Raw genomic sequence first — 23,449 nt, 5'->3', positions numbered from 1 at the left:
TCGGAGTTTCAGGGCGATATTCGTGCCGGAGTTGCAGCACCCCCCCCGCTCCAAAGCGACCTGTCCCTGTACGCCGGGGCCACAGGTAGCTCCACCCCAACGACCCCCCAGCCCCCCTTCACCTTACCGGCACTCCGGGAGGGCAATCGTCTCGAGCCGCGATCTCCTTTCGCCCCTTTCCGCAGTCACAGCGTCCCGCGGCCTTCCGCCCACGTGTGAGCCGCGGCCTCGCGTACACACCTCCGCCAGCCGCCTCACGTCACAGGTTCCGCAGTCGGTTCCGCTGAAAGTTGCGGCGGCTGTTGCTCCGTGTGTGCCCGGCAGAATGGCCCAGGACTCGCCACAGGCGCGTCGCCGCCCCAGCCCAACACTCGGCGCTGATTAGATTTTGATTCCGAGGGTGCAGGATGGGCTGATGAATTGATAAACTCGCCCGGCGGGCGGGAGCCTCACGGATGTGCGGCCATGACAGTCCGGCGCCCTCTAGCGCCCCCTACGTTTTGATGTATAGTTGAATGCAAAGATACATTTTTAGGATTATGTACAACAACAAAATGCAAACCATTCACACACTAGATATTGCTGAAGCCCTACTAAGTACCATCAAGCAGGCATAACACACCACTTTTTGAGAAATTCTTATACCTTGTTAGAAATGGTCCCTGTTAAAAGTAAATGGACATGCTGAACAGCCAGAGACTGAAGGTGTTTGACGTCTAAGGAATTAGGCATTGGAGGGGTGGAACTTTAAAAGGCAAGCCAAAAGAGTAACAAGAGCAATCAAACATGTGACCCTAGTAGCACTGATTTAGATAAGCATGGTGTTCCTTACCTTTTTTCGATTAATGTATAGTAAATAGGTCTTGACAAAAGGTAGAGATAGAGATGTGGTCTCTGGTCTGTTTTCAACAAGAATTAAGGTTGACAATAGTCCAGTCACAATAGTGGAGCAGAACAGCTCTATTAAGACAGCAAAATTGGGTAAAGTAGCTGGCCCAGATAGCCATTTGGAATATTATACAAATCCAGTCCTCAGTTATTGCTTGACCCTATTTGGTTACTGTTCAGTTCTATTCCGCAAGACGAAACTAATCCCACAGGTTAGGGGCCAGCCACTAAGAGTCTCTTAGATGTAACAATTACTGCCTTAGGACAGTTGTTAGTATAGGTGTAAAATTATTTGAAGATGCATTTTCGGTCAGGCTAAATACAACTCTTCTGGGCGGGATTTATGATGATGAGAAGGGTTTTAAAGCAGGGAGATATCTGGTAGCGTTGACAAAAGAAGTATCAGCTACCATTAGCCATCCTGGCTACTAATGCTGCTAAAGCCTTTGATTATATCGAATAGTAATCTCTTTGGTGCATACTGTGGTTTTTGGGATGGATTCTAAATTTATCTAGACCATTTCACAGCTATTCTGTTACCCTTCCACTAGAATAGCGATTAATAGGATTTGATAGACAAGTAGCAAAAAGAAAGAGGGACTAGACTGGTGTACTCCTTAACACCAACTCGTGTTGTTCTATAAATTAAGTCACCTGCAAAATGTAGAAGGTAGAATGTTAAGATTGTCTTTTCTGTTATAATGCAGGGAACAGAAAAATCATGCTGTTTGATGATGCTATTCTTACTTAAATGCCGAACCCTTCTGTCCTTTTCAGCGTGCCATAATTTAGTCAATGATTTTGGCTGTATGTCAGGGTATAGAGTGAATGGGGGAAAGTCTATGATGTTTTACTCTTCTTCTAACTACTACACAAGATTGCTCTGTACACCTATTCTCAAATGTTGGGCATTCAACTTGAACAAATAGGGGATCTTCAATTTAGAGTGAGTAATAAAGGCTATCAAAGGAAAACTCACTCACTCCCTCACTGGAGTAGGCTGCTTCGAATAATTATTTGACAGGTTAACATTAGTAAAATGTGAGTCGTTCTAAGTATTAGTAATCTGCAATCCACCTATTTTCTTAAAAGTCGACTTTGCAGAAAATACAGTCTCACTTATTTCAACATATTTGGGAACAGAAAGGAGCTCGGTTAGCATGGGAAAAGGTGAGATGAGCCTTGATTACGGGCTGATTGACATTTCCAAATATTCAGTCTTATTGTTGGGCAATGCAACTGAGACAAACCTTTTCTCTGTTTGGGTTAGAGTCAAGCACTAATATCTACAATTTATCTGTAGCTTTGAAGCCTACAAAAGAATGATTTTTATATAGTTTTCCACCTGTGTTTAGTAGGTGGAATCAAAAACGTAGTCTTACTCCAGTACCTGAATGCATGGCATGAGCTGTGTAGAAGGTATTTGCTGCTGTTCTATTCATATCTTCAACCATTTTTCGACTTTACATGGACACCTTTAATGCTAAATGGTGCCTTATGTACTCCATTCCCACAAGCTGGAATCAATATTAATGGGGACTTGCTAGAAAAGCAGAGATCCTCTCTGCTGGGCTGGAACCAAATACAAGTGAGTACAGACAATTAATATCTTCTGCTTGTCTTGTAGTTTAGATATCTTCTATGGATGAGGAGAGAGATTCAGACACTCGCCAGGTTATGCAGAAGCATCTCAACAGCATCGGAACTAGAGGTGTGCTGGCAGCACAAAATGGAAGCTTCCTGATGATCTGAGAGAAGAGGATACCTCCCTGGATGGAGTGAAAGGCATGGTTTCCAGACATCAGCCTGGCATAGAACTAGTAAGTATCTGTGCATTTGCTATACAGTGGTGCCACATAAAAGCAAACCCACACCCACTTGTACACCATTCACAAGTTATATGGACCCTGGCAAGGAGAGTTGACGTAAACTCTGGGGTATTACAAGTCTCCCCGTGTTAAAAGGATGTGGACATGTGCTTACACTGTTCTACTCTGCACTTCTATTGAAAGCTGGTGGATAAGATAATTCACAATGTGTTTTGTTCTGAGGTGCCACTAAATATTTATATGGCTATCTTTGGTATGTCACCAGATAGCCCACAATTAAGGAATTCAAGAAAAGAGGCTGTTATTCTATATGGTGCATCTTGCACTGGTTCAGATATGCTTGAAGTGGATTCAGCGGTTCCTTCCATCTTTGGATGATTGACACCATGGCAGTGGAAACTGGTGGCGCTAATAACGTTTGCTTTACAATGTGAGCAAGAATCAGTAGTGGCTGAAGTAGCAGTGATATGGGAAAACATCTGTCCTTTGTAGAGTTCCAAACGCGCATTAATTTGCCATCGTTCTCTCAAATGATTTGCTGGAGCAGGTGAACCTCTTACACTCCTATGGAGGGTCAGACATGTTCACTTGGCACCTCACAGAAGTATTGATATTACAAAAGTGAAGCTATGAGGTTTGTTGGTAAAATTGTGTGTTAAAGCACTATCCGCCCCCATTTTTTCCCAAATGCTCTGGGGAGAAAATCCCACTAATACCCTAAAGGATGACTGGCCAGCTCGTGGACATTTGGAGCAGGCCAAAACTGCCATTGCCGCACAGCAAAAAACTACATAAACCGCAAACAAGTACAATGCCGTTAATGCATCCCTATCCACCCATGCACCATATACCCCACTCAAATTGGTGAGCAGGTGCACTTATTCTTTCCTAGTTAAAGTACTGGATCCCATTGAAAATCATGGGCAAGAAAATTGGATAATTAATGGAATATATATTTCATTAATGGAATGCAAGCACAGAGAGCGATACGCTCACTTGAAATACGGACCATGATTCCGATATAAAGAAACACAGCATGCATGTTTTCATACATTTGTGGCTATACCACTAGAATGCTGCTTTATTATATGTGAATACATGAAGTTGAATGAAAGACACGGGATTGTTTTGTCTGAAAGTAAAATGTACCCAAAAACGTTTGCAAATTAAAAATAATAATTAAGGATCCCATTCTTAAAGAAAGTCACAAAGGTCCTCTTGTATGTCTATGCAGACGTATCACTTTTAGGAATTCACAAACATTTACAAAAGTATGCCTGGAAACCTGCAAGAGCTGCAGGTTTCCAGGCATACACCTTGCAAATATTTGTGCATGTAAAAATCGGCTGAGAAAGTACAAATTCACTGGTTAACATTTATTTTATTCTCTTTATCAGGAGTAAAGTTGCAACCTTTTCCAAAGTGTGAAGGTATTGAAGAGGAGTTGGCCAATACCCTTAAACATTTTATTGTAATGGTGTGCACAACCGCACTGGGCATTACAGGCTTAAAACTATCACTTTCTGCTTGCTTCCATCCCTCGAGTAGATTTAGTAACAAGAAAATCTTCATGCGAGTGAATCGTTTAAGGAGAGCAAAATCAACTTTTGAGCATATAGGCAAAACTTACCTGCGTAAACAGCTGTGGGAATTGGGCTCATAACATTTTGACACTAACAAGACCTTGCAACTGTCCAGTCGCTGATAAAGGGTTTGGCAAACAAAGTAATTGAGCCACAGCACGGTGAAGTAATTTGCCCAAGATTTACACAATGTGGTCAAGTGGAGAAGAAAAGACTGAGTGGGTTCGCTGATCCTCAGCTGGCAACTTGGGCAATGGACCACAATTGTGATATGGATTTCTTTACAGCAACATTTTGCAAAATTGCATGACTAATTAAAAGTATCCCTGTCAGAGCAATTCAGAAGAGGTTTCCTTGATATGCAAGGTAAGAAACAGAACAATAGTTTAATTAACATAATGGCACATCTTGAACCCTGTTATAGCTGACCTCTGGCACAATGAAAGTGCTGGCATATTCAGAGTTCTACCATGATCAGAAAGGGGTCCTAAACCTATCCCATTTTACCAACAAAACCTCTACTTACACAAAGCCTGTGAATATTCACAAGACTTGTAATAAACAGATCACTGGAATATTCAGAGTCCGATATATAATCAGCAAAGTAGCATAAACAGAACCTTGCTAGAATCCAATTCCAGCTGACAGTGCATTGGTGAATTGTCCTGAAATTAACTTTGTACCTGAATAATAAAATCTCTGTGTTGTATATATTTACCCCTCTCTTGTAACTTATTTTCTCCCTTGCACCCTTTTGTAAAGAACATTGCTATCCATTTTAGCTATAGTAACAGGTATATAAAACTGCAAATAACTATGAAATCAAGAATGCATTCATTAAAAAAAACCACAGCATTTGAGAAGAAATTAAATACCCATAGTAAATCCTACTACGCTTCTGAGCAATCCTTGATCTCATCATTAATGACCCTCTACTGATCACAGATTACCTTCACGATACACATTGTTCACTGTAAAACCTTTTCCCAGCTCAAAAAAGAAGCTTCATGTTTTCGGAACATGAATCATATTGACTGACAACGACTTCATGGGCTATGAACATTCTTCCTGACAGCTGCACTATCCAAGGTGGCAACTTCTCCACTGCCAGTTATAATCAAGGCATGAATTAAAGGCTCAACGAGTTAGTACCACTTAAACAGAAAATGAGATTGAAACCCTCGGTCCTTTGGTCTCGAAAAAAATATACGTAGAAAGAAAATCCCTAGGGAGCAAGAAAACAAATTGAGACAATCCCCTTTAACCTATAACCTACCATATCTCACTACAAAAACCTTAACTATTCAGCTAAGTCCTCACATATTAAATACTTGATAGACAATTCCAACACCTGTCCAAAGATTCTATTAGAAATTGTAAAAATATCTAACAACACTCAGCTCTTGTGTCAAGAGCTCCTTGTGTGCTCAACACATACACATCATATATGTTTCAATTGACTCAGGAGTTAATTCTACTAAATATTGTCAACAGAGCAGGTTTAATAGAAGGTTACCTTCCTTAATTGTAATGCTTAGGATCGCTCTCTTTTAATGCTTAGGATTGCTCTCTTTTGGGTCGTATTACAGATAAACAATGTTACAACTGTATGTTCGCTAGTGTATGGCACATAAAGTGGTATTGTGTACCATCAGGACTACCCACTGTAGAGTCAAACCTCAGCCTACAGCATATGCACGCATTAGACACAACCTGTGGTACCATCATGTGCATAACAAGGATCCAAGCCAGACAGTTAAGGAACCGCTTAACACCTCAACAGCGCATCAACCTCTTCTCACCAATCCACATATCAAACATTCAGAAGACATTTATTTAATAGTACCATACTGAAATATGAACCAATCTCCCCATCAAAGCCACATCCACAGAAAAGATGCTTCCAAAGTGAACACCCATCCGGAGATGATCAACCAACAACATTCAGTTCAGAATTAAATGGAGAGCAAAGTCTTTCTGCACACAAATCCGGTGCTTTCTGCAATGCAAAATTACTATTTTACAACCCTTTTGTAAAGTACTACGTTTTTTTTGTTTTTTTTTAAGTTTCCTCAGGGTAGTCCAGGATTGGAGTCGGAATGGTAAATATGCCTTTCGGGCCATGACTGGAGCTTGAAGTATAGTTCACCTCCCAGTGTCCATCATGCCCCACTTCTGCCCTTATGAAGCAGCTCAAGACAAGAAACAGCATGCCACAGACCCATATGCCATGCTTTACAGTGATCTATAACAGGGGTGTGGGCAACATCTGCCCATTGTAATCAATCACTATATAAACTTTACCTGCCACAATCCAATAAGATGCACTGTTGCACCATTATAAAACAGAGACAAATACCACATTAAAAGACCACCTTGACTCTGGTCGGCGATAATACCAGAGCTGTTAACGTGCACCCAGATACCAAAACGCTAAAGGACTATACAGACTGTAGAAAGGCATTATACAAGTGCACCTGAAATTACTTTATGCCTATTGAAGGTGTTGTGCCATGTCCATTCCCCATCTTCTTGCCCCACAAAGGTTGAACCAGCAGTCAAGCACTCTTCACACACAACTCCATTAGAGCAGGAACCAACCATAAACTCACCTGAAGACAATTTGTATCATCCTACTCGTTGCTATTTTCCATCTTAAGTGACGCACCCTTAGAAAGCCTAAAGATCACCAGCGAATACGATTAGCAGGATCTCTACTGTCATAAATACATTTCTTGCCAATTACCAAAACAGTGGTATCCTGCTTTGTATGCAACCTTCAGCAGCTTATGAACTAGCTGGCAACTGGCCCCAATTTATGAAGATCAGTCCGGCATTTTTGTCTGGGATATGCAGACCTAGGTTTCCAAGCACTGACCCGGAAACTACAGTTTTCAGAAGCTCTCTCTTTGTTGAAAACACAGATTTCTCGTCACTCCGAGTTTCAAGAAAACGCCCAATCTTCACTAAATCTTTCTCCGGCACCACCACCACTCCTCTTTTTCAAAAAGCCTTCTTTTCAGAGATAAAATCCTTCATAAGAACTTGCTCATTGAGACACATCTGCACCAATAAGTCAAATTCCATGGCTCAAACGCTCTCTCACAGACCAGCCATCAGTTTTCCAAATACTTGGTAGACTGTTTTCCTCTCTGCTTAAACCTCTCACTTTCCTAGACTACTCCTCTCCCTCTTTAATAAGGTTTCCTTCAGAGCTGCTTTACTCTTCTGCTTGTAAAGCTAGGTCTATTGAGTTTAGGCCCATCAAGCATAATATGCCTGTTCCCATCTGCCCTGCCTGCTTGTGACTAACCCTGCCATTTTCCTTACCGTTTCTTACTTTATGTTGATCTCTACTATTTAGGTCCTCATTACGAATGCCCAGTTAATTGTTAATGGCCAGTTAACAGTTAAGTACGGGTTTTGAGGTAAATATTGGCAGGTCAAACTTGATGATATTTATTCATGGAGTAATACCTGATATTTGCCAGAACATGCAGATTTCGGTGCAGTAAACAGCAATAAAAAATGCTTATTGTTCCCAAAAACTCTTAATTGGGTAGTATTGCTCCCAATAAACCTCAACTCTGCAGAGTTGGATTTTCTCAGGTGCCATTACCAGGCAACCCCTAATGAGGGCCTCACTAACCCATTCATTGCTTGTCCCTTGCTCTGCAACCAGTAAGGTTGCCTTTACTAAATGCTAACTGTTGAAACATTATCTATATGGTATATTCCTTCCTCTCCCTGGTCCCTCTCGACTCCTTCTATTTCTCCAATTTTGTTATGGCCCTAGTTCTAAAATAGAACACTCACCTGAAGCTCACCTTAGAATGTTGATGTGAGGAACCATACTAACAATAGGTGCAAGCATAATGGGTGGCGCGTCTTTGGTCCAAGTAACCAATGGTAAAAATAGTCATTGCTTTCACATTCAGAATGCTCAGAGTTGCGGAATTTAATTATTCTACAATTGAAAAAGAAGCTTTGGCATGCTATTGGGCCATAAATGATCTTAGGGTGGGAATACCGATACCAGTGCCCTGGACCGATCACCGACTTATTCCTTTCAGCCTGCAGATTAAGACCTTTTCTCCGCCCAATCAAGCACCGGGCAGACTCTCTCGCCCCTGGCCGAAACTTGACCGGGATAAATGGATGCATGTACTAGAACGCACCAGGCCACGGCCCGATAGTAATCCGCACTCTGCGGACGTACAGTTTAGGTCCTGGATTGGAAATTCCCTCGACGCCGTTTTGCCTAAAAAATCGTATTTAAAACCTAGAAAAAAAGCCTCCTCTCCGTGGTTCTCCCATGAGATCCGCCTCCTGAAAAAAACCTGCAAGAGAGCAGAAAGAATATGGAGGAAAGACTTTGATCCTAACAGCAAAAGGGAATACAAAGTAGCTATTCTTATCTACAAAAAAGCCCTCAAAAACGCGCAAACAGTTTTTTTCAATGATAAAATTAGCAAGGCATCCTGTTCGTCTAGAGAAACCTTTCAAATCATGAAAAAACTTTTAAAAATTCCAGAGCCACCTCTAACATTCAATTTCCCGGATAACCACTGCAACGAGTTAGCTTCGTTTTTTGACCAAAAGATTCAAAACATCCTCCTTCAGCTTCCCCCACTTCCTCCTAACGATCCGGCATCCACTCATTCAGAGCAGACTCAGAACTCACACATAGAACTTGATATATTCCTTCCCATCGGTGAGGAAACCTTGCGGCCCATCTTCCAATCCCTTAAAAGCGGCTCCCCGCTTGATCCAGCACCTGTCAGACATCTTAAACAAGTCACCTCCACCATTCTGGCGCCCATGGTGAGTTTGATAAACGCATCCATTGAAAGCGGCTGTGTCCCACCAAGCTGGAAGAAAGCGATTGTCAAGGCCTTACTAAAAAAGCCTAATCTTGACCCGAATAATTTTGCCAACTTCAGACCTATTTCCCTGCTCCCATGCGTGAGTAAGATAGCTGAAAAGTTCATCAACAGTCAGCTATCAAATTTCCTGGAAAGCAACAAATTGCTAAAATCTACACAGACAGGATTCCGCCCCGGCCAGGGTACGGAAACAGCGATGGTGGCGGTTGTCGAAGAGGCGAGAAAAATCATCGACACAGGAGGATCAGTGGCAGTGATCCTTCTAGACCTCAGTGCGGCCTTCAACACCGTCAACCACAGTATCCTGGCCCAGAGACTCCATGACCTTGGTATCTCTGGCTCGGCCCTGATGTGGCTAAAGTCATTTCTTGACAATCGATCTTTCCAGGTGGCGGAGGGTGATTTCCTCTCCAGGGAGACACCTATACACTGCGGAGTACCTCAGGGCTCATCGTTAAGCCCTACGCTCTTTAACGTGTATATGTCGCCATTAGAAGGTATTGTCGTCCCGTACGGTATTAAACTTCTGACCTACGCGGATGACACCCAGCTGGTTGTCTCCCTCAGCCGGCAGGATAACCCCGAAATAGATCTGCACTCCTGCCTGAGGGACATAGTCAGCTGGATGAACCTATCCCATCTAAAACTCAATGGCGACAAAACGGAGATTATGGTGATAGGCAACCAATCCCATTTCCGGCCGGAGTCTCTATGGCCTCCATGCATGGGCGCACCTCCAATCCCCAAAGCTGAAATTAAAAGCTTGGGGATCTGGCTTGATCAAAACCTCACCCTAAGCACCCAGGCAAGAAAAACGGCTGGAATATGCCTTGGTCTCCTACGCACCACCCGTAAGATTCTTCCCTTGCTCCCATTTCAATCAAGGAAACTCCTCCTACAGGGTCTTATTCTTTCAAGATTGGATTATGGTAATGCTCTTTACCTCGGGGCTCCAAAAAAAGTGATTGCCAGGCTACAGGTGGTGCAAAACGCCGCTGCCCGGATTCTCACAAACACTAAGACCCGCTGCTCTGCCAAACCAGCAATTAGAGCCTTGCACTGGTTGCCCGTTGAGCAAAGGATACATTTTAAGGCTATGTGCCTTACCCACAAAATCGTCCAGGGAAAAGCGCCGTCCATATTAAAGGACCTTGTGGTTCCATACACCACTACCAGAATCCTCCGATCCTCGCACGCCCATCTGATTCAAATTCCCAAGATAAGGAAAGCTCGTTCAGGAGGTCGACGTTTTTCCTTTCATGCGTCCAAGCTTTGGAATTCCCTTCCGCCTGACCTCCGGGCCCAACACAATCTGCTTCCCTTTCGAAAGTCACTAAAGACATGGCTGTTCCCATAACCATCTGCTTCGCTATCGGTTGAACTCGCTGTCGCATCTTCTAGCGCTGGGACGCTCAAGGGCAGCCATGCGCTCTAGAAATCTCCTTACATTACATTACATAAATCACTTCAAGTTTTACCTGGGTAGAATACCATTCACACTGAGGACAGACCACAAACCCATCCTTATGTTTTCTACTAAGAGAATTGAGACTTCTACTCGCCGCATATCTAAGTGGATCCTAGGCCTGCAGGGATACAACTTCCAATGTGCACTAACCTATTTAGATTGAACTTACTCCTGTCACGCATATTTTTTTTGTTTATGTTCTCATGAAAGTATTTATTTTAAAGCTTTGCACTTGTGTTGCAGTTAACAAAACTATTCCTATATGGCTTATGGTGATAATTATTCCCTCATCTGTTTTTTCTACTCGCTTCCAAAACGGCATTAAATGGTAATGACATGTATACCTCTTCCATAATATTCATACTTTCAGAAGACGAAGTAGGTGGAAGCTATGATCAGCATTTCCATTCTTTTTTCAATAATGCAAATTGTTCCTATACTTTACAAAGATGGAGGTTTGGGTGGGTGACAATGTCTCAATGAAGCAGCCTTTTTCACACTAAAGAACGTTATGGTTTCTGTTTATGCGCGGTCTCGCCCAAAGAGACATTCCTGAACTGTAGCAGACTCTTGCTTCCCTGCAAAGCCTAGCCTGTGCTCTCCCAGAAAAAGGATCATGTCTTCAGATACAAGCTTCAGAAATTATCACAATAGGGGTGAGATTGAGAAGATGGGGTACTTGTACTATGTCCCAGCTCCTGGATGTCTCTCCTTATACTCTTTTTTCCAGATGAGTGTAAATATTTTATCTTTTTGATTTGCACACCTGGACTTCCGAGTCAATCTCCGCTGTTGGGAAGGAAAAGTCCCTTGCATTGTAATGAACGTCTAACCTTGTCCTGATTGCCCCACCTGTGAGGATATCTTGATCCCGCGGTGGAGGCAGCATACCGTGTTTTAAGTTTTAGTGATCCTTAGAGTGACCAGGCCTTTTTAACCTTTATCACAGACAAGTTGCATCATGGTCAACTTTGGTCAAGTTCAGCTCCTCTGTGCTTTATTCATCCTTGGCCTGCATTGGGTTGTATGCAGTGCCGCAAAGTGTGCCCAGTTGCATGTGCGTGCTAGCATGTATGTGTGCCTGTGAAGGGTACAGTAAACAGTCTGCATGTGGACATCGGTGTCTGTAAGCAGGAATGTATGTCTGCTTGTGAAAGGCACAACATATGGACATTCCTTTCTGAGTACCCCAAGGATCTTCACTAAGCCCGACTCTCTTCAACATCTACATGGCCCCCATCACTGCCATCGTCAGACAGCACGGGCTTAGCATTGTATCCTACGCCGACGATACCCAGCTCATCCTCTCCCTCACGAAGAACCCAGAAGGCACCAGACTCTGCTTCCATGAAGGAATGAGAAACGAAGCAGCCTGGATGAAGGACAGCTTCCTAAAACAAAACTCTGAGAAGACCGAGGTCCTCATCCTCGGACCCTGCACTTCCGCCTGGGACAGCACCTGGTGGCCCTCCGCCCTCGGGAGCCCACCCACCCCGACAGACCACGCTCAGAACCTCGGCATAATCCTCGACTCCTCCCTCTCCATGATCCACCAGATCAACACTGTCGCGTCCACCAGTTTCAACTGCCTCTGCATCCTCCGTAAGACCTTCAAATGGATCCCCCCCGACTGCAGAAAGACCGTCACCCATGCACTCATAACCAGCAGACTAGACTACGGCAACGCCCTCTACGCCGGAATCAACAAAACTCTTCTACACAAACTCCAAACCATCCAGAACGCCGCAGCCAGGCTCGTCCTAGGGACACCGTGCCACGAACAATTGACCCAACACCTACGAAGCCTCCACTGGCTGCCCGTCAGGAAAAGGGTCACCTTCAAACTCCTCACCCACGCCTACAAATCCCGCAACACCGGACCAAATACCTCAATGACCGAGTAGGTTACCACGTACCCAAGAGGAACCTCAGCTCGGCCGACCTCGCCCGGGTAAAGGTCCACAGCATCCGCAGAAACAGAACCGGCGGGAGAGCTTTATCCTACATTGCAGCCAAAACCTGGAACGAGCTCCCGGTCAACATCAGACGCTCCCCAACCCTCCACACGTTCAGGAAGGACCTCAAGACCTTGCTCTTCGACTGACCCGGATCTGCTAACCCCCCCCCCCCCCCCCACTCCCGCTCCTTGAGACACTCACGGGTGAGTAGCTCGCTATATAAACCAGTGATTGATTGATATCTCTATTTCGATTTTGGAAAACACAGGGCTTGCTGGAGAGACATATGGAGATAGAAGATTCCCCCCAGACACATTTTTGAATTGCTGAATTCCTGAGAGCTCAGTTTGGCACACACTGGAGGATGGAATAGCCAGCCATTTTGTGCACTTAGAAAGGGCGCTTTGATCCTAAGAGGGGTCACTTGTCAAAGGGGCCTGGACACATCTCTCTGGAGGAAGAGCATAACAGAAGAATGGGCACTTCAAAGTGGGACACCCCCAGAACACGAACTTCAAAGACCGACACTAAATCACATTTGTGTCTGGAAATAGACTATAACAAGCATTGGCATAGCCAATAGGTCTCGCCTTTGGGACCTTATAAGTGTTTAGCCATGCAACAGTTGCATAACTAAACACTTACAAGGTCCCAAAAGTGAGACCTATTGGCTATGCAAAGCGGCCGTGTGGCCGCTAAAGTGAAAGTAATGGCGGTAAAGCGTGGCGCGCGCGCCTGCGCACATGCACTGTACCTCCAGGCTGGCCTGGTAGCACTTTTTGGAGCCCTCTCAATAAGTCTCGCCAGACCAGCGCATGCGCTGGGTCAGGTGAGACCTAAAAAGGAGAGCTTGAGACTCCAAAATTGTCATACTAAAGCTGTACATCAGTGTGAAGTTCAGCACACGTCCTATTTGTTTGGACCAGAACTGGGGGATATAGGGTCTACGTGTCTCCCTGCTAGGTAAGAGAACATCTCCCAGGAGAATCATGACCACTCGCCCTGGCGCACTAGCTTCTGCCTGACCAAAGACCATGGAAACTTGGGAGTAGTGGGAAATTGCCTGGAAAGCGCGAGGTCCAGTGAGGATCCTTTATAGTGGATCCCAGGAGTAGAGTGTGAGATTCAGGTCCACTTCTGCACTACTGCACCTTTCGGGCTGTCCCTTCGTGTGCATTATTCATAACTCCCGTGTGCCGGGTGGGGGCCACATTGAATCTTAAAGGCTGTCAATTTGGTGAAGAAGACCACTGCCCTGTGCAGCGTTGTGAGCTTAAGCGGGATACCGCCTTAAGGGCTGGTTTGTGGCCCCAGTAAGCCAGGTGGGCGACACTGAACCTTGAGGGCTGTGAACCATGAACTAAGTGCAAATTGTGAAAACAGTGCTGCTACGTCATCATCAATACATCAGGAGCACCCAGAGCCTGCAATCAGAACCCAAGGGTACTTGCTAGAACAGCAGAGGAGTGCCGCAAAGGTGCAGCCCATAGAGACTACTTCTCACCGGCACATGCCATAGGCATCCTTGCCATGTGTACATTATACTTGGCCTAGATCATTATTATTATAGTTGGAGCTACATTATAATTATTAAATTAATTAAACACTGTTTTTTTTGTATGGCCGACCCATATCCTGAATTCACGTATTTGAAGGTGCTGCCATACAGGAGAATGAAGAAAAGGGAGACTCGATGAAATAAAATGTTTGCTTAGGATCGAACGATTTAGTCAAGTAGGGAAGCTGGGATTGATATCAGGTTTTCTGGCGACACATTGAGTGAAGGTGATCTAAGGAAATGCTTCTTTTTGCATGTTCACCCCCACATTTTTGGACTGATGCTGCTGGTTTTTCGAATTTGAGAGTGCACAAAGGCCTGCTATCTAGACCTCAGTGTCAGTATCCTAACCCTATACCAAGTAATGTCGAATTGGATATCCAATTGGCATGTACTGGCTTAATTATACATCCCTAGTATATGGTACCCAGGGCATGTAAGAAAGAGTGTACCCAGAGCTGCAGCACTAGTTGTGCCACCCTGCATGTGACACAGACAAAATGGACCCCAGCCTACCATTGCAGACTGACAGGACAGCGTGTGACCTTGCCAGTTCGACTTTGCTATTACATTCAATGGCAAAGCTACCACTTCCCTTAAATAATATATGTAAGTCTCCCCTAAGGAAGGCTTATAGAGTCCTGTGGCAGAGAACTATATATTACTAAGTAAGGCATATGATTTTCTATATGTCTTATCAGCAATACCTCTAAATTCTCGTTTCACTGTGGAAAGGTTTTGAGCCCGATTGGCTCACACAGGGTTAAACTGTTGGCACCCCAACCTGTCTAACTTCTGAATGGGATAACCAAACAGGGTTAAGTAAGGTATCAAAATAATTCAGACATTAAATTCCACCAGACTCATCCTCGACCTTCCCTGACGAACCCACATCACACCCCACCTCAGGCAACTCCACAGGCTTCTCGTACAGAAAGATTCCAATTGAAGCTGCTGACCCACACACACACAAGGCTCTACACAACCAAGGACCCGTCTAAATTAACTACTACCTGAACTTCCACCAACCATCAAGAAGACTACGCTCTGCCTTCCTTTCACGTGCCCCCATTCCCCACATCTCCCGAAGGAAAAGTGGAGGACGCTACTGCGCCGACTTTGCAGCAAAGGCCTAGAACAGCCTCCCCATGCAACTCAGAACTTCTGGAATTGCAAACGGCCCTCAAGGCCTGGCTGTTCAAACGAGCCTACGGGCCTGCAAGTGCCTGGATACCCTACTGGGTGATTAGCCTTGCTCTATAAATCCTGATTGATCGACTGGCTTGCCTTCGTTTACTAATGGAATTGTTGTCAAAGCGGTGGTAGGGATGTTTCTAAGTGCAAGATTAAAAATTATAATTTAAAAAAAGATTCCTCCAAATGTAGTGATATGACCTTATTTACTGAGGTGAAATTATTTTGCCTGTTAAACTTTTTTTAAATTCAGAAAACACTATACAATATTTTTCCATTCTGTTTGTTGCATGATTTATACTCCAAATAGTTTCTCGGCTAGACTCGTGTCTGGGCTCTTAAAGCCAAGCCAGAACCTTGGCATGCCTCTCACTGTTAATTTGTTGGCTCTCCCACCTCTACTGCCTATACACATTTTTACCACCACTAACAGTTACAATTTGTACAATTAGTTTGCGCTTGCGCTAAAAGCATATTGATTCAATGTGGATCTGAAGCACATTTTTAGGTCTCACTTAGGCAGCACATGCGCTGTCACGTTTGAGACATGGTGTGTTCAGTCTGTGGGGTTTCATTCCAGTCTGTGGGGTTTCATTCCACTCCTCACTGCAGATTTGTTTCTGTGGGTGTTGTTCCGAAAAGCTTGCTTTCCTTTTGTTTATTGTCTTTATCTGAACAACCTTCTAAGGTCTTACTCCTCCCCTGGAGTATTGCCCTATTACGGGTATCCTTTCTCAGTATTGTTTTTCCATTTGTGCTCATGCACTCTTTTCTGTGTTTTGTTGTTTAGTTGCAGAGTGCAATATTTTCAAAGCTCAACTCGGCATACGCTTTATGAACGCTTCCCTTTTACTTTAACTCCAAAATGCGCATGCTTTCTGGGAGCCTCGCTTTAACTTGAACTACAATATGCGCTGCCTTTTTAGGTCTCACCTAGGCAGTGTGCATGCGCTGCTCTAGGAAAAGACCTTTAGGAATCAGTCTGCACTTTTCAGCAGCTCGTGCACGCCAGGCATCCAACTTGCGGGAGCGAGCAGCGGCACGCAGTGTGCCATCGGTTGTGGAGGATCATGTTCCCAATTCGCAGTTGCTTTCACTTTTACGGCCTTGTTTTTTTTTTCTCTTCTTGTAACAGTATTAAATTGTATTTCTAAAACAACAACACAAATATTTGATCATAGAGAATACATTGTGCCTTATTCTGTCATCACTAGTATGCATCTGCTCCTCCTTCTGGTTTTGCAAAGGTCTTTTATAAATATATTTTTACACAGTCTGTGTCCCAGCTGTTGTACGCTTGCATTCCTTTTCATCTACCAGCTGTACATATGGCGATCTATCTGTAGGCATTGTTTTTCTTCCTTCCACATCGGGATAGTTGTTGACTTTTCCACATTATTAATGCCTCTGCATCTCCCGTATTAGTGCTGCAGATGAAATGTTAAAAGCATTCTAAACCAATGACAGCTGTCCGTACGAAGCTGATGACGCTCATTTAATACATCATTCGGCTTTCAGTGGGGCTTTACGGAGCGCATGCTTTCTCGCTTCTCAGACCGGGCACCATTGCTTAACTCAGTAACAATCGAAGTATCCTCCTTGGAGGTATGAACAGCTGAGCCAGCCCCATGGTATGGCACCCGTCTCTGCCATGGAGGTTGTAGTCCGAGCTCAACAGGCTGCGTTCCCCACGGGCCCATCTCACCAGCATGAGAGAAAGGTAAACCAAGTTTAAACCAAGCATTGGCAATGCAATAGGTCTCGCATTTATGCGAGGTTGAGCTATTGGCATTATAAATGACAATTCCTTTTATTTAGGTTTTGGTTTTTAAAACATAAATAAAAGGCATTGTCATTTACAATGCTAATAGCTTAAACTCTCGGAAAAGCGAGACCTATTGCATTGCAAATGTTTGTTTGTTTTTGTTGCAGTGCAGTATTTTCATAGCTCAGTACGGCGCACTGTTTATGGACACCGCGCTTCAACTTTTACAACAATATGCGCCCGCTTTGTGGTTGGCACGCTTTAACTACAATATGGTAGATATTTTAAAACTTGAAGGTTGTTACGGTTTGCGTTCAGCTTATTTTGGATGCATCTTCAATTTTTGTTCTTGCAATGTTCCTTTATTTTGTGACTAGTGAAACTAGTACGCAATAAACCAATTCCTGACGCAGATAATGTACCCATTTGTTTCAGATGTTCGGCTTCTTTATTTAATGAACATTGTGCACCACTGTATTTACTAATATGTATCATAGCGTATATTTTTTGATTTTTTATAATCCATTATTTTTCGTTTTATTTTCACCCACTTTCACGCTATAATTCCAACTTTATTACCCAATGTTAAACATTATTCATTGAATTGTAACATTTTGGGAAAGTTGCCACTGTTTGCGTTCAGCAGTGGTCAATGTTTGGGCTTTGGTAAGCGTGGATGGATCAGAAGCTGCGTCGGTTTTGAGCATGAAGCAAGGCTTTATGGGAATGTCAGCCAGGGTCATACAAATTCCAAACACCTAAGGGGTACTGAAGTGTCCCCTAAGCCACTGCCCAGGGGAAAAGGTCTGGAGGTGTTGTGTGCACCCTTTTTCCCCACCACTGTATGCCAGAGCACAGTTGTGCTCTTCGCTGCCATACCAGGGTTCTTAGTGCCAGGGAGCACGTGTGGCTACATATATCCCTGGATCCAGTGACCAAGGTGCGCGAGCTGAATTTCTCTCCCCTCACACTCGGATATTAGGATGACAGTAGGCTGCACCATGAGGATAAGCCTCTTCTCTCCGCCATAGTGTGTTGTCGCCGAGCATCCAAGTGCTATCCCCATCGTGGAAGGGGTCTCGACTGTCAAGTCCTTTGGGCCAGATGTCCCCCGCCTACCCACCCGCAAAGGTGCCCAGGAGGCCCCATGCAAATGCATATGTGCTGTGGCAGTGGCATTACAAAGAAAATGTCTCCCCTTTTGGTCTCTGCTGGATAGTGTGAGTCTGAAAGGGCTGCGGTTTCACTGACTGTTGAACCATGCGGCTCCCCAACTCGACCCTTTATAAAGGGCACAGGGTGTTGACCCTTGGTGCGTGCCATCCTCTGAGGATACAGGCACCAACAATCGAAGACTATTTATGCCTTCCTCGCATATCTATTCAGTCATCTCGGCGCAGCAGTGATGCGGGCACCATCTTAATGCATCACTCCTGCTGGCCGTTAGAGAGGTTCTGCCATGGGTGGAGTGGACATTTCAAATTGCATTGCATGTGGCGTTAATGCTTGGCGCTATATTGACTGTCACGTGGGGTGGCCATCTCCCATGGTAGCACACGCGGTGATGCACCAGTTTGTTTTAAAATGAAGGATTACTTGGGACCGGATGCCTCTGTAAGGTAATAAAATGCAGCACAATGCCACATTAAAGCTGTCTGAGCAAAGATTCTGCCTCATCAACGTTTCTACAAGAAAAAGATTACCGGGGCAACTGTTAAAAATGCATTCAGCCTCTGTAAAGGGAGATCATACTTCTCTTCCTACCAGCACCAGCCTTTTTCTTCCTCTCTCTGTGCCCCACCACATGTAGGACTATTACAGATGGGGCGCAGGCCTCACCCAGTGATGCCACAGGCCGAAGCTGTATTTTCGGAATATGCCACTCATATGTTGTGGTGCTCAGGAAGGAGCACATCAGCAAGAAGAGAGGTTATGACACTCGCACCCGTGTGCTCTGATATCTGATGAGGATGATGGAGCAAGTAGTGCAAAATTTTGTATACCTCCTTTATTTTGCATGAAAATACTAATTATATAATCTATTAATTATAATATTATTAAACGAGTGTTGCATGTATAATAATCAACATTATTAATACTAAAATACATATGGGATTTGCTCATTGCATGGCTAAATAACTTTTATAACTAAAAACTGTACGCATATTAACTATAGTATATGTAGTAATAGAATACTGCATGATATATGTTGCTTTGTGATGTTGCACCCTTGAGGAGGATCGAAAAAGGTGAATATAATGGCTTTAAATGTTGCTATATGCTAGATAAATACAAGCACATAGAGGGATTAGCAAGCGGTTAACATTAGGATCACCAACTCCATGAATTAATTATTCTTTTGTGTTTGTTTGGCTTAAGTTGGCGTTTGGGCCTAAATCCAATATGGCCGCTGTCGCCACACGCAGAAGTGTTGGATCGGATGCCACCACCCTTGAAAAGAAGCCAGCTCACGATCTGAGCCCAGGGGAGAATTAAAGTGCACAGAAGAAGGAACTGTTTGGTCCCATGCTGGGGAAAACCACGACAAGTGATTTTAACTACAACAGCTGTAAAGTGTGCCGGAATAAAGAACTGGATCCATGCTAGTCATACCTTGCGGATTCCAAATCCAGTAGATAACAAGGAAGGAGAGTATTTTGAAGAATCAGAATCCAGCTCGGAATCTGATACTGAAGACACTAGAACAGGACAAAACCCTGAAAGGGGGGAATCAGAACCAAATTTGACTGCTGCCCCAGAGAACATTCCCTTGAGGAGGAAGTTGCAGATCTCAGACACCAGCTCAGACTCAGAAACTGAACAAGCCCAAGTACATACAGGAAAAGAGAAAAACAGTGAAGAAACAATTAAAGAAGTTCTCGATACAGCAATTCCTGATGGAAAGCTGAGAGAAATTCCACCTGAAGTGACAAAAGCAGATGGTCAGGTGACAAATACAGAAAGTGAGGGAAAGGTTTTTGCGGAAGACCCCAGAGGAGTTGTAGGGAATTCAAACATCCAGTTAGAGGAAGGGACAGTTAGTCAGCAGAAGGATTGTGTGCAAGAAACACGAGGAGGGACAGAAGTAGGGAAAATAAAAGAAGTGGTGGAAAGAGAAACAGCTGAAAGTAAAAGTCAAGTTGAAACAGAATCAGAGGACAGTGAAGAAGAAGTACCAGAAGGTCGAGTTCTGAGAAAAAGAGCATGGAGAGCTGAGAAAAACAAAAAGGGAAATAAATTAAAAAGGATCAGCAAGAGATGAAATCTGGCCAAACAAAATAAAGAGATTGAGATACCGACTGACACGAGTAAATTCATCCAGAGCTGAACAAGTGAATGGAGTATCTAGTGAAGAAAAGTTGAAAGACGAGGGAAAAACGACAACCGAAGAAAATAAGAGAACTAGAAAACCTAACCAGAAGCACAAGTCGCCGGAATGGTCATATGTTGCTCTGCCTGAAACAAAAGAAGAGGCCGATAGCCAAGAAAATCCAGAGGTGACTGTACCAGAAGTGGTTGAGGAAGACGAAGAATCAGAAATCCTGAGAGTTATCTTGCCCGACATTGGAGAAGAAACGGATGTTCAGGAAATTCTGTATCAAGATTGTGAAAGAAAAGTGAAAGACGATCAAATGCCAAACTGAAAAGACCAAAAAGTGATACCAATGGAAAGACAATAAAATTACTGGAAGAGACATAACTGATATAACCAAGTAGGTGCTTAGAGCCTTGGGTTAGACAAAACTAGTTGTGAAGTAGAAGAGGCTAAGTCAAAAGACACTGATCATTTTTCGAAATGGCAAACACAGAGAATAGAAAAACTAAATGTATATTTCTTAGAAGGTGGTCAAAAATGTGTTGTTGTTGTTGTACAGGATTACTAATGCTTCTATGGAGTGCTTTGGCTTTGATGATCTAATTTAAAGTTACACTAGATACAATAGAAGGACATAGTGAGAATAAAACTAATGTAGAAAAGTTTCAGAAAGTATATCCGACTAATAAAGATAGAAATTATTTACATAAAGACAGGTCTATAAATGATTTCTCTAACAATGTATTTTCAAAACTACTATATGAATATGTAAAAACAATGGACGTGAGGGATTGCTACGTCTGCATGCAGTTATCTGTATCTGAGGGAGTGACCTATCATCACCTCCCAGTAACGTATGGAAACACATGTAGTGTAATAGCAAGTTTGTTTTACAAAATAGGGAAATTAGAATATTACTTTTCAGATGTAGATAACATATTTTCACAAGTACCTGTAATTAACAAATTGAAAAAAGTAAAACCTGCAAAGGTATTGGGTGACTTTTTCTAAGAAACTAAAGAATTAACATTAGAGTCTATATTTAGAAATAATCTCACTTGTAGTTTAAGGAAGGAGGAGAAAGTGTTCTTGGATATGCTTGAAGAAAGGAGATTAAAAATGCAAAAGAAAGTATCTGAGGGAAGAGAGGAAAGGACAGTCTGGGATGTTGAAAAGGAAAAACATTTGAAAGGAGAAGCTAGTCCAACAATGGCTTCAGATTGGCCTCAGAAAGGAAAGTTGTGTATTAGAAGGAATCAAACTGCATATGATAATTATTTTGTAGGTAACAGTGATTGCCATGATACATATCGAATCATGGGTGGGTGGGGATTTAAAGGAGGAAATGATCCAGTTTTTCCTGGATTATATTTTATCTGCAGGAACAAAGCATATTATCGATTACCAGATCACTGGTTTGGCACAAGTTATGTGGGCATGGTTTTCCCAAAGATATTCCATGTGGGAAGAGGAAGAGATGGTGTACAAGAGTTAGGTAGACAACTAACACGTAGAAAAAGAGAATCTTGGTCAGAAATTGTGGGGGACATTTTTGGAGCAATGATACCAGCAGTGGGAATATCTCTGAATGCACATAAAATTAGAAAATTATTAACAGTAGTGGATCGCTTGTCAACAAGCACCGCTGGAGGATTTTTATTGGTAAACACAGAAATGGTTGCCATGCGCACTATGGTAATGCAAAATCGACTTGCCCTTGATATAATTTTGGCAAAAGAGGGTGGAGTCTGTGGAATGTTGAAAGTTCAACATTGTTGTACTTATATTCCAGACGAAAGTCAAGATCTAAAGTCATACATTAAAAATATAACTGATTTGCATGAGGAAATTGCACCACTGGAGGTTGAAGGTGTCTGGGAAAAGATTGGAAAGCAATTATCTTCCATTAAAGAGTTCTTATTAAAATTAGGTAGTACATTTATAGGTAAAATCTTATTTCCATTAATCTGTGTGATGTTTCTACTATTAGTTATAAGACTAGGATGTTTCTGGTGCAAAAGAAAGAAAATACAGAAAAACTTAAAAAGAGAAACTTTGAAAAAGAAAGAATAAAAGACAAGAAAGAGAATTAGAAGAAGTAGAATTAGAAGAAATGAAAGACAGTATGTATAGAAAAGTGAGAGAAGAAGAAATTGGGGAAACAGAAATGTGAACTAATATTCTATTAATTCATTTTCTTTTCATAATAAATTTACAACATTTTAGGTTTTGTGGTGATAAAATCACCAAAGGGGGGATTGATGGAGCAGGTAGTGCAAAATGTTGTATACCTCCTCTATGTTGCATGAAAATACTAATTATATAATCTATTAATTATAATATTATTAAACGAGAGTTGCATGTATAATAATCAACATTATTAATACTAAAATACACATGGGATTTGCTAATTGCATGGCTAAATAACTTTTCTAACACAAAATCTGTACGCATATAAACAATAGTATATGTAGTAATAGAATACTGCATGATATATGTTGCTTTGTGATGTTGCACCCTTTGAGGAGGATCGAAAAAGGTGAATTTAATTGCTTTAAATGTCTCTATATGCTAGATAAATACAAGCACATAGATGGATTAGCAAGGGGTTAACATTAGGATCACCAATTCCATGAATTAATTATTCTTTTGTGTTTGTTTCGCTTAAGTTGGCGTTTGGGCATAAATCCAATATGGCCGCTGTCGCCACATGCAGAAGTGGCCACTGTCTCATGAGGCGTGAAGTGAGCTGTGCAGATGCAAGAGATCTCCTAAACCTCGTAGCGACCTTTGCACAGACTGTCCCCGGTCAAGGAGACGAAACGGTACACTCGCAAGACAAGGGAACAATCAACCTTACAGTAAACCGGAACAAGCCAATACTTCACTAACCAATGACCTCACTCCTCGAACTGTACTGAAAATCTTGGGATATTGGTCGTACGATCTCAACCAGCCAATCACGACTGCTCTAAAGTTTAAATTTGTATCTTCTATGACTTGT

General features: G+C 42.9%; 1 protein-coding gene across 1 annotated transcript in view; it reads right to left on the bottom strand.

The window, feature by feature from the left end:
* FANCL (FA complementation group L) overlaps window positions 1-23,449 on the bottom strand; it is a 433,780-nt gene that overhangs the window by 389,311 nt on the left and 21,020 nt on the right. The window lies entirely within an intron of this gene.

Source organism: Triturus cristatus, chromosome 6 (genome assembly GCF_964204655.1).
Source record: "Triturus cristatus chromosome 6, aTriCri1.1, whole genome shotgun sequence".
Taxonomy (NCBI): Eukaryota; Metazoa; Chordata; class Amphibia; order Caudata; family Salamandridae; genus Triturus; species Triturus cristatus.
This window is presented reverse-complemented; position numbering and strand designations above follow the sequence as displayed.